General features: G+C 41.7%; 1 protein-coding gene across 1 annotated transcript in view; it reads left to right on the top strand.

Moving 5' to 3' along the window:
- Window positions 1–17679, top strand: part of Anp32b (acidic nuclear phosphoprotein 32 family member B) — an 82596-nt gene that overhangs the window by 27580 nt on the left and 37337 nt on the right. The window lies entirely within an intron of this gene.

Below are 17679 nucleotides of genomic sequence, written 5' to 3'. Positions count from 1 at the left end.
GCTCAAAACAAGGCTGTCTGGTTCTAAAGTTCCCAAATTCATTTTCCTTAAATACTGGAGAGAGAATTCAGGGACACTGTAGATTACATTCCCAGACCTTTTTTGTAATTAATTAAGTTTACAGGTACATTTTAGGTATACATAGTGATCACATTCATCATAGGGAATTTGTACCTGTGTATATCTCAATTTTTTTTTCTCCATTCCCTCCTCCTTTTTTTTTTTTTTTTTTTAATTTAAAGACAGGGGCTGGGGATTTAGCTCAGCGGCATAAGCGCCTGCCTTGTAAGCAGGCAGTCGTGAGTTCGATCCCCGGTATTTTTATTTATAAAAAATAAATAAATAAATAAATTTAGAGACAGGGTCTTGCTATGTAGCCCAGGCTGGCCTCAGACTTGTAACATTCCACCTCAGCCTCCTGACCTGCCTCAGCCTGCTGACCTCCTGCCTCAGCCTCCTAAGTATCTGGGATTACAGGCTTAACCACTATTTACAACTACTGTTTCCTACCTAGAAGCAATTTGTCTTTTCTGAGCTATATATGATACCTGCTTTGAGCCTCTTTTTTGGTAATATAAAATATATTTTTATTTTATTGTTCATGTATATACTTCTTTTCTACTATATTCATTTATTTCTTCTTTTTTCTACTACATTCACTTAGCAAATATTATTGAGCACTTATTTCTTGATAACTCCTTTGCTAAGACTTGAAGAAGAGAAACAAGAGTCTTTTCCATCAAGGAAATCACAACTTAACTGAGAGTGGTAGGCAACAAATAAATTTTAATTTAGATATATGCATACATCGTGATAACTTTAATATCAATATTTTTAAATATTTCAAGGATAGAGAATGCTTAATGCTACTACTGGATTAGAAAGATAAGGCAGCCTGTAATGGTGGATCATGTCTCTAATCCCAGCTCCTGAGAGAGGCAGGAGGATCACTGCAAATTCAAGGCCAGCCTGAACTACACAGTAAGACCCTGTCATAGATAGATAGATAGATAGATAGATAGATAGATAGATAGATAGATAGATAGAGACAGACAGACAGAGACAGAGACAGAGAATGGCAGACATAGTAGTGAAATACCTATGATCCCAGCACTTGAGAGGCTGAGGCAAAAAGATAGCTGTAATTTCGAGGCCAGCCTGGGCTACATAATGAGTTTAAGGCCAGTTTGGACTACATAGCAAGGCTGTGTCTCAAGTAAATAAAGAAGAAGAGGAAGAGGGGAAGAAGAGAAAAAGAAAATAAGGCTATTACTCATGTACCCTGTGATATTTATTAGTTTACATTCCTAGTTGTCTTTGAATGACTTTGGCTTAAAATACAGGTGCTCTGTCTGTCTGTCTGTCACATATATATATATATATATATGTTTTTCCACTTTTCTTTCATGGGAATAATAATAGCCAATATTTATTATGCACTTGCTTACTATATCTCAGGCACTGTTTTAAGCAGTTTGTATTCATTTAGTCTTTACAACATCCTTTAAGGTAGGCACTTTTTTTGAAATGGGGAGGTCTCACTATGTTGCTCAGAATAGTTTCAAACTCCTGATCTCAAATAACCCTTCTGCCTCAGCCTCCACTGACTTAGCTCAGTCACTGTTGCTGAGATTCCTATTTTACGGAGGAAGCCACTGAAGCACAAGAATTTAAACCTGGGTCCTAAGTGTGTTTCGAGACAGAGTCTCACTATGTAGTTCAGGATGGCCTATGTTGTAGCTCAGGTTAGTCTTGAATTCATATTGAACTTCCTACCTCAACTTCTCAAATGCTGGGATTATAGACATGTGCCATTATGCCCACCTGGTGTCATTTTATAGATAAAGAGATTGTGACCCATAGAGAAATCAGTGTCACATAGACAGTGGCAATGAAACTGAAACCCAGATCCTCTGATGGCTTGATATGGTTTATGTCAGATGCTACTGCAGCCCACAGTCTCATGCAACCATGGACACAGCTGAATCCAGCATTTGTGATTGGTTCATTGTTTGGCACTGGGATTGGTGGTGTGACTGCTCTACCCTCCCAGGGGTGGAGCCAGCATACAGTGTAAGAAGGCGTCTTTCTCTTTTTTGCTGTTGGCACTTGCTGTTTGTGGCTGCCATGAACTGCTTCCCCTGAGACATATCATTTTGTCTTAGAGCCAACTGAGTATGGACTGAAACCTCCAATCTGTAAGAAATAAACCTTTCCTTCTCTAACTTTGGGCATCAAGTATTTTGTCTCAACAACAAGAGACAAAAGTAACTAAGACACAGCTCTACTGTATTCCCTTCATCTATCTGGCATTCTAAACTCACTTGTCTGAGAATCAACCACCTTATTCTCTGGCATAGGGAAGCAGTTCCAAAACTTTCCAGTCATTAACACTTTGTCTTCCTGAGATTTGCCATATCCTTGTAATAACATCTCCTATATTACTAGTCACTTAATATTCTAAATAAACTCTTGATTACTTTATTTAAAATAAAATTTTATAGCACTGCTGTAAGTAGAAAACCAATAACATCACGTGAAACTATAGATTTTGGTATAACAAATTATATTTATTCTAAGACACATTAAAATATGAGCTGTTAGAATAATATTTTATATCCAGAGTTGTCCACACTACCTCAAGTGGCATATGGCCACAGCTTGGCAAGTACTGACCTATGTAATTAAACAGTGAATTCTTTTATTTTCAAACTTCCTTATTATGTCCAAATCTGTCCTTAAACTGAATTGTTCTTTGCAGAGGATATTTTAATCTTTTCTTTCTTGTTTCATTGGTTTTTTGGTTTTTGTTTTTTGTTTTTTTTTGGTGCTGGGAATTCAACACACAGTCTTCATACTAAGCTATGTTCCCATCCCTTTTCATTTTTTAAAAAAAATTAATTTTATTGGTACATTATATATAGAGATAGCTAACATTCATTATAGAGAAATTGTACTGTACATCATCTATCTTGATTCTTCTTTTTCTCCCTTCCCCTCCCCTACTTCCAATCCCCTTCCTCTCCTTATTTAAGAAAGCATTGTTTCCATTTTTCCCATTCTATTCTCTTTCCCTTTTTCCCTTCCTTTTCCCCTCTCCCTTTTTATTTATTTGAGACAGGGTCTTCATAGGTTGCCCAAGATGATCTGGAATTTGTGATCATCCTGGCTCAGGCTCCTAGTGTTTGGGATTACAGGTGTGCAGCACCACACCTGGCTGCAGCAGCTAGACTATAATCAGAAGAGACAGCACAAAGGACTAAGCACTCTCTATGACTTGCCATGTGGCCACTGTCATTCATTTAGTTACTCTCAATGAGGTCTCTAGTTGAATACCTGTCTGTCCTATCTTAACTGATTTCTTCATGCCTTGGAGTTTTAGCTTTCATGCATAAAATATATATTAGAATCCAACATGATGGGCAGCTCCATTTATTTGGAAATTTCAACATTCTCCTCCCAGCATTCTGTCCTGATTTGGGCGTCAGAGTTGGAAAAAACTTACACCCTTCCTGAAAGGGACTGCTGCTGGCAAATATCATCCTTTCTAATGGTTCATTTCCCATACCTTACCAGAGTCTACCAGAGGTGCAGGTGCCGCGGGCTAGAGCTGCTGCCACTAAGTGGACATGAATGGCAACTGCACCGGCCTGGCCTGCCAGAGCAGTCTGAGCTCCCGCACCACCCACCTTCCTTGAAAGGCCGCCTGCCTTGCTCCCCATCCTCGTGCCACCTTCTGTTTTCCCTCTCTGCAAGTCCCCGTCTGGGTGTTTGCATACCAAAACTTAGCTAATTGATATTCTATCACAGTCTGCTCAACACATTATTTTGTGACACTTTGGTTGTATTTTTAGCCAGGTAGGACAGGAAGAGAGAGTGCCTTCGGCAGGCACAAAATGTATTTCCAGGTCTTTCTTGCCCATCTAAGCATCTGTGAGTACCTTTAAGGGAGTCAAGGATCTGATCTGATCTGTTTTTCTCAGTGTATCTCATGAGAAAATTCAGTGTGAAGATACAGAATCCCTTTGTGTTCCTCTCGGTTCTCCCTTTATTGGTAGCAGTCTTCTCACTCTAAGGAGGCTGAGCTTGCCCAGGAGTGGTAGACACCTGTGTGGGTGTCAAAGAGCAAAGCCACATGTTCCACTGGAAGTGAAGGAGGTGGAAGGCCCTTCTAGACTTCAGTGGAAGGTCTTCTGTCAGCCAGAAACTCGTCTTACTCTTATGTTTAAATGACAGGTTGTTCCTGGTAATCAGAGGAGAGATTAAGACAAACCTGAAGAGAATAGCAATCCTCAAAGACTGCTAGGAACACCTAGAATTACTTACAATTTTTCTACCTGAAGGGCCTTGGACCTCTTGATGAAACTAAAACAGGATGTGATACATTGTAACTCACATAACTTTCGTTATTAAAATTGCAGACAGTATTTCACTTCTCAGATAACACTATCTTATAGGAACAAGTATAATTCGAAGAGTGTGTGGTTCAGTGGATAGAGCCTGGCATCTTGAATTAGAAGACAGATAGGGTATCTATTTCTACCCAGCTGCTACTGTTTTTGCCTAGTGAGGATGGATGTGTGATACTTTGTTCTCACGCAGGGAGACTGAGAAGAATCTTGTCAGACAGATCCTAAATAACTTTGTCCATCTAACCAAAAAAGGTGATCCCTTCCAGCAGATCATAGGCCCATACTGACCTGTCAAAACTCCCTTCTTATATCCACTGTCAAACATGGCACACTAGTAGATTTAGTCATTTCTCTGAGAAGGAACTTTCTCAGAGAGTAAACCTTCACTGGTCCAGTTGGCTTAATTCCCCTTCAACGAAAACTCAAGTAAGATCTCAATAATGTGTGGTGAGAGTTCTGCTTTCTAGCCTGGTATGGAGAGGACCCCTCCAACTGTAAATCCTGGTTATGGCTGATAGAGGAAGTGAACAGTTGATCAATTGCCATGTTACAGGGATCAGAGGGACTGGGAAGAATAGATTGACAAGTGGGCCATAGAGTAAGTAAATAATGGGTTCAAGACTTTGCTCCACAAAGAGGGATATATTGGACAGGAGCCCCCTTTGTTTTGGAAATTACTTGTAAGTTAATCATTTCTGGAGTTACATGAACTTGTGCAGCAAACACCAAACTTCGTAGACTCTGATAAATCTTTAATGTCGTCTAGTCAAATTTCCCAAGAAATGATTAAACTTCTTTAGACTCAATTAGAAAAGTTTTTTGATTTTAAACATCTGTTAGCAAGAAAACTCAGGAAAGGTTTTTTATACAACCCCTATGTATTCTACTTCTTAGAGTCATTCCCCTGGGAAAGTGACTCAGTTTTGTTTGTTTGTTCATTTGTTTTTTGTCTTTTTGTCTTTTTGAGACAGGGTCTCACTATGCAGTTCAGGCTGGCCTTGAGCTCACTTTTGTAGCCCAGGCTGGTCTTGAACTCGCAACGATCCTCCTGCCTCAGCCTCCCAAGTGCTGGAATTACAAGCATGAGCCACCACACCCGGCAAGTGACTCAGTTTTATGGGCCTTTGCTTATAGTGTGTGACACAAGGCCATCACATTATCTTTCTTGATTATTAAAGTCCTGGCTTATAAATAATAAACCTGACTCTGCCTTGCCTGTCCCAAGAGTAAATAATGGACTAAAGAGGGGCTGGGGATTTAGCTCAGTGGCATAAGCACCTGCCTTGCAAGTAGGCGGTCATGAGTTCGATCCCCAGTACCGATAAAAACAAAAACAAAACAAAACAAAAATAATGAACTAAAGAATATGATGTTGATGTAAGCTTCTTGGAAACCACTAATGTATAGGTTACATTTAAAAAACAAATTGCTGCTGCTGCTAGGTGTGGTGGTACATGCATGTAATCCTGGTACTTGGAAGTGTAGGTAGGAAGATGGAGAGTTCAGGGCTATCTTGGGTTACAGAAAGACACCCTATCTCAAAGAGAAGGAAGAAGGGAGGGAGGGAAGGAGAGAGAGAGACAGAGACAAAGAGAGAGAGAGAGAGAGAGAGAGAGAGAGAGAGACCTGCTACAGCCAGGACACCTTTGCAATGTGTGTGGAGCAGTGTTCCCTCCCTCCTCATTCTACCATAAGGCTTCTGCCCCTTCTCCACTATGGAGTTAGCCACAGATGGCCCCTGGGAGAGCATTCTTCAAGGGATCCAGTGTTGTTTCGTACAGACAAGGAAAAGGCCTGTGCCTCCTGCACTGTCTGCCAGGTCACAGTTAGCAGACAGAGGGGCTTTCAGGAGGAGCAGCTGCAGGCCTCCCTTCTACCCACACCCACAACCAGCAGGTCCAGAGGCATCTGTCAGCGCAGATGAACCCCAAGGAGCACAGCAGCAGTGAGCCACACAGAGGCTATTCCTCGTCTTCTAGTCACAGTAGAAACTGCTGGGCATAGGAAGTGCTGACTCTAAGTCCTGCACTAGTCACTAGGGGTGAGCGCTGAGTCACGCATGCCACCTGCCCTCAAGACCTCACAGTTTACAGGGAGAAACAGGCCCCTGACCACTGCCTTCAGTCTCCAGCATAGCAGATAGGTCACTGAAATGTCAGAGGACTCAAGAAGGCTTCTCAGAAGCTTGGCTTGAGGAAGATCTTAGCTGGAGTGTAGAAGTTCACGAGGGAATAAAGGGGAGGGGACATTTCAACATAGAGAGCTGCAAGTCCAGGAGATGCAGCAGAGCACCGTGGTTGTGCACGTGGAACCAGCAAGGCTGGAGTTCTGCTGTGGGACATAGAGTGGGAAGATCTAGAGTAGGAGAGGAAGCTGGGGCCCAGGAGCCTGGCCTTTATGATGTCATGGGCAGCCATTGAAGGGCTGGGAGTGAATAATGTTACCACAGACTCTTAGAGCATCACGGTGGCAGTGTGACAGCTGAGTGAGAAAGAAGAAATGAAAAACAAACTGAGTGTTGAAGGAAATGAGAGATTCTAGAGAGATTTAAAAGGTAAAACTGATGAATCTTATTAGAAATTCTAAGAACTTCTGGGACAGGCAATTAAAAGAGAAAGAAAGTAAAATAAAATTTTTAAAAGAGAGAAAGAAAGCAGACTGAAGTTTAGTGAGGGCCCACAGGTAAGTTGACCAGGTATCTTGCATTGAACAAATCCAACCTTGATTTCAACTGTCTTGCCAGGATGCCCTTATATACTGGTCATGGACAACAGGCAAAAACTTTCTTTACTAACTGTTCTTTGCAACTATGAAAGGGCAGTGCAATCATCAGATCTTGCTGATTGGGCCAAGATTCTCTTCTTTTTCATTTCCTGCCCTCCTATGTCTTTGCACAAAATTGATTTCTTTGCCAAGGAAGGTGGCTCCCCCAGACACACAAAGGTTAAGAATTGACAAATAGCTATTCTAGGACCTCCACATAAAGTTCTATGTAGGTCCAAGCAGTATCATGCATATCTGCACAATTCAGAATGCTCTACATACAAATACACCGCCCAAAGAAAATCCCCAACAAATTAACAGGAGCTGAATTTATTTATTTTTTTAGCCAGCTTTCACTACACTGTGCAGGCTGGTCTTGAACTCACTTTGTATCCTAGGCTTGCCTAGAACTGATGGCAATTCTCCTGCCTCAGCCTCTTGAGTTCTGGGATTATAAAGAAGTGCCACTACACCTGGCAGAAGCTTCATCTCTTTTTTTCCTTTCTTTTTCCTTTTTTTATTTTAGAGGGAGTAAAACAAAACAATAAAATGGAACAAAACAAAACAGTAAAAACAATATTGATTTCAAAAACAAGACAGAAGGAAGTCCCCCTTAGTTGCTATACTGTTATCCTCTAAATAGATGCTCAGACTACCAGCTTTAGGCCTGCCAAGTCAGTCAAATAATACAAGCATTTTTTTTTCAGTTGCTATCGTCTCAGCCTGTGTTCCTTCAGATCAGCTGGCTGGCTCACAGGAAGGTGCAGGTTGGCTTCTTGGTTCTCCTCCCTGCCCACATGGCTGCTGCTGCTCACAGCAAGGTGTGAACTGGCTTCTTGATCCTTCTCCTCCCGGCCCGCCCACATGGCTGCCTTTGGCTCATGGAAGGGCACAGGTTGGCTTCTTGGTTCTTCTGCCAGCCCACGAGCGGGATCTTGAAGGAAAGCTAAGGAAAAATATCTGCACTAAAATAGCATTCTACCTGACTGAGCCTAGTGTGCTGTAGAACAGTCTGTCTGCATTAGTCACACATGATGATGTATTGAGTACTAAAATGGCCCTTGTGGATAGTGAATACCATATTGCACCAGGCAGCACATGAATCTACTTCATGTCCCCAGATTCTGTGTCACATGCTTGTTCCCAGCTCCATTCTCCAGGTGACTTTTGTCTATCTTCTTCTCTGTCTCCTCCCTCCAGTCTGACACACTAATTGGCTGTCTTCCAGCTTCCAGCATTGGCTCTGTTTCCTGGATATTGATTTTTCTCTCAGAATCCTAGCCTGTCTTTCATTTGACTCAGCTTTGCTGCCTCCCAACCTGGGTGGACACACGTGCCACAATAAAAGGCCTTCACTGTCTGCGGTCTTGCCATAGCTCTCCCTTCAGAGGCTCTATGCACTGCCTCTGCTCCTTTTCCAGCCATTCGTAACCCGGAATATTTTTGGTGTTTGCTCTCACTGACAACATGAGTTAGAGGATGAAGGGCTGCGTGTGTGTGTGTGTGTGTGAGCATGTATGCCCCTGCACACACTTTTTTTTCCTGTGCTGGGGACTTCATGCATGCAACACAAGTGCTTTGCCACTGACTATATCTACAACCCTGCATCAATATTTTGATTCAACTCCAGGTAGCAGGTGAAGGGCTCCATCCTCTAAAGTCCTTTCTCTCAAGAATTTTGAATTCTGATTTGAATAAAGACAGCATTATTGATGGGTGGATTACTTTTGTAGATGGAAAAGATGGATTCAATATAGAAAAGCTAGCTAAAGCACTGGGCCAGACTTAACAGGGTAACTTCACAAATCTCCCATCCTATTTTTGGCTCTAAATGGCCAATTGCCAAAATGGCAAGGTAGGATTTTAAAATGCTTGGTAATAGTTTCAGCTGGCGTGAACCGCAAGTTCATGTCCTCTGGAAAGCGCTTATATGACAGCATCCAACAGAGGCTGATTGGCCTGCTCACTTCCACATCAAACAGGTAACACCTGGAACACAGCTTCAGCTTCTCTTTATAAAGAGGGAGCATTGAGGTCTGGGGATTTAGCTCAGCAGCATAAGCGTCTGCCTTGCAAGCAGGCAGTCGTGAGTTCGATCCCCGGAACCGATAAAAAGGAAAAAGACAAAAAAAAAAAAAAGAGGGAGCATTGACCAACTCTGATTAAGGGGATTGACCAGGATGGAGAAATATCTGGGACACTGTCAAACAAGACTTTGGGAAAGTGAGACCACCACAGGATGAAGTCACTGTCCTCAGTCTCTGAAGGGTTATCACAGAGCTCCAGGAGCAGAACAAAGGCCAAAAAGTGAAAACTTAAGCAGATTTCATCCCTGTTGCAGTAAAATGTTTCTAGTGATCAAAACTATAATTTCCAGTGGTCTAACCTGCAGAATTTAGTACAGACCCTGAATGGACAGTGTTAAAATATGCTCCCAAACCAGGCTCTAAAACATGCATTGTCTCCAGAGTGATGGACAGCTAATTCAAAGTGTGTAGGACCTGTTCTCAGCTGACCTCATTTAGTTCACAGGTTTTATATTAAGTGTAAGACTCTTCTCAATCTAGCTCAGCATTCTAATTAAATAACCTTGGCTCCTGGAATGTAGAAAGCAGGTTTCAAGTAAAGAACCTCAAGCACCAAGCAGAATGGCAACATAATTTTAGCTCTTGAGCAAGACTGAGTCTCACAACAGCATGAGTACAGTGTGCACATTAACATTTGAATATGCTGTATAATAAGCATGCTAATTATAGAAGAGAAGAATACTTGAAGAATAAAATAAGCTGTGATCATTACAGGAGAAAGGAATTAGCAATCATGGCATGCACTGCTGCTTGATATTTAAAAGTACATGGGCTGGGATTTAGCTCAGTGGTATAAGCACCTGCCTGGCAAGCACAAGGTTATGAGTTTGATCCCTGGTGCCAAAAATCAATCAATAAAAGTACATGGTAGCTGTATCACAGGGAAACAAATGGGAATTGGTGTGTTTATAGAAGTGTAATGATGATGGCATATAGATATCAGAGTTTTGGGGGCTGGGGATTTAGCTCAGCAGTATAAGCACCTGCCTTGCAAGCAAGTGGTCATGAGTTCGATCCCTGGTACCAATAAAAAAAAAAGAAAGATATCAGAGTTTTATTGAAAGTAATTTTCTATAGTTTTTTTTTCTAAACTCATATTCAGACTTACCACCAATAAAAATGTCTCACTATTTAGCTGTTTGGTTCCTTTGAGAAATTTAGAACATGAATCCATTGGTGTATGACTAATCTCAACTTCGCAGAAGGGGCTGGCAGATTAGTCGCCTGATAAGAGGCTGAGCTGGGGCAGGGTGGGGAAGATCTGGATTGGTCATGGGGACATGATAATCTTGAAACAGGAGGTGTCACAAGTAACTGGAGTCATATGCCTTGGATAACCTAAAATCTAGAGACCAACAGTTCTCAAAGTATGGTCTGCTCAGCTCTCAAGGATCCCAGTACTCTTTCAGCAGCTTCATAAGATCAAAACCATTATCATAGTAACATTGAAGGAGCTCAGTAGTAGAACACTTACCTGGTATGTGTGAAGCCCTAGGTTTGATCCCTAGCAGAGTCAGGAGGAGAGGGGAGAGGGGACAGAGGAGAGGTGTGAGAAGGGCAGAGAGAAGGAAAATGAAGATATTATTTGGCTTTTTCAGTACTGAAAGATTATACATCAATACTTTGATTCATATGAAAGGTGCAGAATAAGCAAAGCCATATAGACAGAAATAGATTAGTGGTCACAGGGCCTGGAGGAGGCTAAAATGGGGGTGACTGTTCACTTGGTACAGGGTTTCCATTTGTGGTGATGAAAATGCTCTGGAGTTAGGAAGCAATGGTGTTTGTACAACTTTGTGAAGATATTAATGACAGTTAGTTGTATACTACTTTAAAATGATAACGTGAAGGTAGGCATGGAGCACATGATATGCCTGGGTTTTGTTTGTTTGTTTTGAGACAGTCTTGCCATATAGTTCAGGCAGGCATTACCTCACTATGTAACCCAGGATGGCCTCAAATTTATGCCAATCCTCTTGCCTCAGCCTCTTGAGTGCTGGGATTGCAGGTGTGTACCACCATGCCATGATATGCCTGTAATCTCAGTTTCTCTGGAGGCTGAGGCAGAAAGTTTGCAAGTTTGAGGCCAGCCTGCATAAGTTAGCAAGGTCCTTTCCAAAATAAAAAATAAGTGTTGGTGATGGATTGATGGTAAAGAGCCCCTGGGTTCAATCCATAGTACTAAACAATAAATAAAAGAACTGATAAAATGGCTATGTGAATTTACCACACACAAAAACAGTCAAGGCGCAGACTTACCTGATAAGAGATTACCTGTCTAGAATAGAGACTCTTTGGGTGTCCTCTAATCCTGGAAGCACCCCTTTTGAGATCTCATATTTCTGAAAGTGATAAAACATCACTTTGTTTCCCTAGGGCCTCGGTCCTTTAAAACTACTTCTTTTGACTTCCTGTTTGAATCCCTTTTCCTGAAACATCTTTCTTGTCAGCCTGGAAGGCTACTCAGTATCCTTCAAAGACCATGTAAAATGACCCCTCTTCTTCAAGATCTTCCTAGGCTACTTACTACCCCTCGGCTACTACCCCTCACAAGCCCCAGGAGAACTGATCTCTTCCACCTTCCTGGCTCCTTACAGGATTCAGTCTTGTTTCTTCTTCCATATTCCTAATACAAGCCTGGTCAGTTGTGACACATCACTTTTTGTCCCTGTGACTGTCTTCTCTAAAGGTGACTCTGCATGTGACTTTGCATGTGTTACTGGGGATTTAATCCAGGCCTTCTCACTGAGCTGCATCCAAGACCTGTTAGTGTTTGTTTGTTTGTTTTTGACACAGAATCTTGCTGAGTTTCCCAGGCTGGGCTCAAACATAGGATCCTCCTGCTGCAGCCTCCCTGGGACATGCCTCACCATGCCTAGCCCAAAAGTGACTCTTAAGAACAAGAGTATTTTCTTATTACCCTTAAAGCTGTGTGTTCACATGCACATACTACAAATGTGCAAGTTAACAATTAATGTTATTGTTTTACTGACATGGATGTATTTTTACTATATAATCTTATATTATTCATGTTATATATGATTCAAATAAAACAGCAGCAGTGGCTGAGCATGATGCCTCATACTTGTAATACCAGTACCTGGGCAGCTGACACAAGAGGATCGTAATTCAAGACCAGGCCAGGCCACATAGTGAGACTGTGTCAGACAGAGAGAGAGAGAGAAGGAAGGAAGGAAGGAAGGGAGGAAGGAAGGAAGGAAGGAAGGAAGGAAGGAAGGAAGGAAGGAAGGAAGAAAGGAAGGAAGAAAGGAAGGAAGGGAAGGAAGGAAAAAGAAAGACAGACACACATGGGATTGGCCGGGGCAGTCAGCGGTTGCACAATTGCTGAGCATCACTGTAAGCACATGCTTCAGGTCCCTCAGTTCAATCCCTAGTGCTGGGGAAAAAAACCAAAACTGCAGAACTGGGACTGGAGTGTAATTCCGTGTCAAGTCGCAAGCTAAGTTTTCACAGGCTCTTGTTTTGATCCCCAGTATGCTCTGGCACATGCACACACACACACACACACACACACACACACACACATGCCTAAACCATGTGACAGCATCTGGTGTCAAACTTGGCATAGGGGTGGCACTGACTAAATGCCTGTGTCTTCTGAAAGAAGAACCCATGGCTCATAACAGTTAGTAAATGAAAGTGCTCCATTCTTCCTTCTCACCAGGTGGCATTCAGGAATTCTATGTATTTCTCACACTTCATGAGTGTGAAAGCTGGGAGGAACCTTAGCCATCTCCTGGGGCAAGTCAAACAAAGCAGGGACGCTCAAAGCAATCTTGCTGGGAGAAATAGGGATCTGGGGCCTAAGGGGGACATCAAATGGAGGGGAAGAAGTCTTCAGAGGTGGAGAGAGAAAGAATAGCTTACAAAGATCATTAGGCTCACCCTGTGGCAGCTCCCTGCTAAAAAGACAGGCCTGAAGAAGGCAGCAGAGCTAGGCATGGGGAGTCATAATTCAAGGTGAACTGTCCAGAGCACCGTTCTTACCACTTGTTACACCCGCTTCCAAAAGAGCACTTGAAGCCTTCACAATGAAAATCCCTGCAGCCCCACGCAGCCCAGAGAGAACTCCCCAAAGGGGATTACTATCAACCCTTTTAGCTGTAACTTCTGAGATTTACCTCCATATGTATAAGCACAGGCTTCTGTTGCTGTTTCTTGATTTTCCCATTTTATCCATTATCTATTGACTTCTTACTATTAGATTAGGGGTTAGCTCTCTTACAGCCCCCAAAAGCCAGGCTGGCACTTGCAAACTGGGAAGTACAGGATCCATCTAAAGGAGGCAGCTGCTGCTCACCAGGTTAGTGCCAGGGAATGCCACTCTGTGTTGGCAGATTGTATCGGTTAAAATTTGTTCACTTTTAAGTTGCTAAAATACGACCAAAAGACAGACCCAAGAATAAAAGTTCCCGCTAAAAGTCCAAAGAAGCTTGAGTTCGTGGTACACATTTACAATCCTAGCTACTCAAGAAGACTGAGGCAGGAGGGTTGCAGGTTCTTGGCTGACCTGGCCAATTGAGATTCTGTGTCAAAATAAAAACTAAAAAAAAAAAGCTGGGAGGCCAGGTGTGGTGGTACGTGCCTGTATCCCAGCACTCGGGGGGCTGAGGTAGGAGGATTACTGTGAGCCAGGCCAGCCTAGGCTATCTAGTGAGTTTGGGACCAGCCTCTACCACATAGCGAGACCCTATCTCAAAAAACAAAACAAAAAGCTCATGATGTAGCGCAGTATAGAGGCCCTGGGTTCAATCCCCAGTAGTACAAACATAAATAAAATGAAAGTCCAAGGTAACTCAGCCATCAGAATTGACCAGTTATAGCAGATCAGTAATGTTATCAAACCTGACTTTGATGTGACGTAGCTGGCAACACAGCTACGTAAGTCCCAGTCCAAAATCAGAAGACCAAAGTCACTTCTAGAAGTTTCTTTCTTGGATTCCCCTAGTGAACTTCTGTTAACCTAAATTTGTTCAAAATATAAAAATTAAATTGTGGCCAGGTGTGGTGGCGCACACCTGTTATCCCAGCACAAGGGAAGCCAAGGCCGGAGGACTGCTGTGAGTCTGAGGCCAGCCTGGGCTACGTAGTAAGATCCTGTCTCAAAAATAAATAAACAAATAAATAAATAAGAGACATGTCCCAAAACTGGCCTAAAAACTAGCCTTTGCCAGAGAGATAAAAACATAGGTACAGTATAATTTGAAGCCCCAGAAAGCAAAGTTAGGAATACTGATTTTATAGAGGTAAAGATTCCAGCTCTGGGGCTAAGACATAGCTCAGTAGTAAAGTATTCACCTAGCCTGGAAGTGGCTATGGTTTCAACCCTCAGCGCCAAAAATATTTTTTTAAAATGAAATAAAAAAGATTTTAGCTTAGCCTAAGGAAGTTTCCTAATGATTTGAGAGCTAGAAAATGAAATGAAGCACTTCAGGAGGAGCTGAATTCCTTAGTATCCAGGTTCATGTTTGAGCCTCACCGTAACTCTGTGATCTTTGCTACCTTTACCTTTGAGAGCCATATAAAGGACTATATATTCATCATACATAAAGTTTTAATGTTGAAAACTAAAACTCAACCTAATCAACAGCAGCAAACAGCATTGAGAGTGCACAACAATGCCACAGAAATAATAGCTCGTTTCCTTTTCCCAGAATGAGCACCCCTTTATTTGACTCAGCACGTCTAGATACTTCAGCATCAAAGGAAATAACAGGTGAAAACATAACCACATTATTCATTGCCCTACCCTTGTCTTAAATGTAGAAATGTTGCTAACGAATCCTTTACAGATAACTCACTGTGATAACATCCACTTTTTAAAAATTAGCATCACATTCTAGAATGTCGGAACTGGAAGAGTCTCAGAGATCACACAGCCCTGCTCTCCCCAGTTGATAGAAGGTACAGAGTGTGAAAGGGACCGACGTAAATCACACAGCCAAACTGGGACCTGGGTCCAGATCTCTTTACTTCCAAAGCACAGCTCTTAATATACCTACCCAAGTAACCTTTTAAAAAAAAAGTAAATGTAATTCCCTATCATTCAGCTATCGCAAGTTGAGAGCACTTCCTGGTTAATGGTATCCTAAAACACTTAAACCTCTAAAGAGATATTCTTATTCTGCTCAGAATATTTTTTAAAAAGTTTTTCTGGATCAGGGGACATACATGTGAGTATCTTTTTTTTTTTTTTTTTTTTTTTTTTTGTCTTTTTTCGTTTTTTATTGGTACCAGGTATTGAACTCACAACTGCCCGCTTGTAAGGCAGGCACTTATGCCACTGAGCTAAATCCCCAGCCCCTGACATGTGAGTATCTTGCTAGGTTGCCCAGGAAGATCTCAAAACTCTTGATCTAAAGTGATCCTTCCACGTAAGCTTCCCAGTGTGGGGACTACAGTATACACCAAAATAGGTAGATTCTGCTTAGGGCTTTTGTGTGTGTGTGTGTGTGTGTGTGTGTGTGTGTGTGTGTGTGTGTGTGTTTTGAAAATGCAGTACATTAGGTAAAGTACAGCGGTGCGTATCTGTGATCCCAGCTACTTAGGAGGCTGAGTGGTAGGTGAAGTTCAAGGCCAGCCTGGGCAACATATCAAAACTCTGTCACAAAAAAGGAAAGGCAAAGAAAAGGGAACATTCTTATGGTTCAATTTGAGTATACAGAATACAAAATTAACATCTAAAAAATCATTTTTCTATCCACCAATAGCTGAAAAAAATCTAGGAAACAGTTCCATTCACAGTATCTTCCAAAAACAAAAAAACTAGAAATCATTCTAACCAAGGAAATGAAAGACCTTTACAAATGAAAATTTAGGAATGAGGAGGGCTGGACATGGTGGTGCATGACTGATCTCAGCACTCATGAGGCGGAGGCCGGGGATCACTAGGAGTTTAAGACCAGCATGGGCTACAAAGTAAGTTCAAGTCCAGCCTGAACTGATAGTGAAACTGTCTCAAAAAGACCCCAGCACTACCCCAAAAAAATATCAAAGACCTAAGTATAGTGCCAAAAAATTTGAAACTATTATAAGAAAATACTTGAAGATACAGGCACAGGCACAGACTCCCTGCCAAACTGCTTGCTTTGTAACTTAAATTTCATGAATTGTTTGTTTGCTTGTTGAGACAGGATCTTGCCATGCAGTTCAGGCTGTTTTGAACTCACTATGTAGCTCAGATTTGCCTCAAACTCATGGCAATCCCCCTGCCTCAGCCTCCCAAGTACTAGGATTATAGGCATGAACTACCACATCCAGTTTAAATTTCACTAGTTTCAGAGTAACACCTTGGCAGTGTTAAATGTCAAACAGGACTGCTACAGAGTTGGTTACCAAAAATGGAAGACTCTAGCCTCAGCTGCTCCCATCTCTAAATTTATTCTCCATCTGGTCAGTTTACCAATATCCTATCTCAAAATAAAAAAAATTAAAAGAGGCCTCAATGATACCGTATCCCTAGGTTTAATCCCAGGTACTAGAAAAAAAATACGTATCACCTGGACTACATAGTGAGATCTTGTCTTAAAACAAAAAACCAACCAAACAAACAAACACAAGATGTAGGGGCTGGGGATATAGCTCAGTGACACAGTGCCTGCCTGCCAAGTGCAAAGAACTGAGCTTGAGTCCCAGTATACACACACAAAAAAAGAGGAGGGATGTAGCTTAGAGGGAAACTACTTGCCTATCATTCATGATGAGACTCTGTTTACTTCCCAGTGCCATGAACTGGTGGGGGTAAAAAACAAAATAAACAAAAATTTGAATGCTCATATGTCAGACTAAGGGTTAATGTTTGTGATATGTACAGAGCACATACTAATAAATGATTTCAAAGTTCCAACAAAACATGAAACCAGCAACTTACAAAGAAACATAAATGTCTTTAAAACATCTGAAAATCTGTGTTCTATAAAGAAGTACAAATTAACAAAAGAATATCACTGTCAACTAACTTAGCTGATAAAAAGTTTTTACAGCTTTGTTAAGATGTGATTCACATACCATGAAGTTAACACTTCTACACAATTCAATATTTTTGGCACACTCATGGAGTAATACAGTTATCACCTGTTAGATTCCAGAGCACTTCCACTGTCCCTGAAAGAAACTCCACCTATATGCATATATGTATAACTGCAATCCCAGCTATTTGGAACACTAAGGCAGGTAGATTATAAGTGTGAGTCCAGCCTGGGAAATTTAGCAAGACCTTGCTTCAAAATTTAAAACAAAAAATGGAAATGTAATTCAGTGTGAAGCCCCTGAGATCGAACCCCAAGTACTGACAAAAAAAGAAAAGAGGAGAAGGAGGAGGAGCAGGGTAGGAGAGTAGGGAAAAGAGGAAGAGGAGATAACAAGGGAAACAGAAACCCCGTGCTCCTTAGCAGTCT

The sequence above is a fragment of the Cavia porcellus genome, unplaced genomic scaffold, assembly GCF_034190915.1.
Source record: "Cavia porcellus strain 051 isolate PalLab524CR breed Dunkin Hartley unplaced genomic scaffold, mCavPor4.1 scaffold_1, whole genome shotgun sequence".
NCBI lineage: Eukaryota > Metazoa > Chordata > Mammalia > Rodentia > Caviidae > Cavia > Cavia porcellus.
The sequence above is the reverse complement of the archived record's forward strand: the minus strand, read 5'-3'. Positions and strand labels throughout refer to the sequence as shown.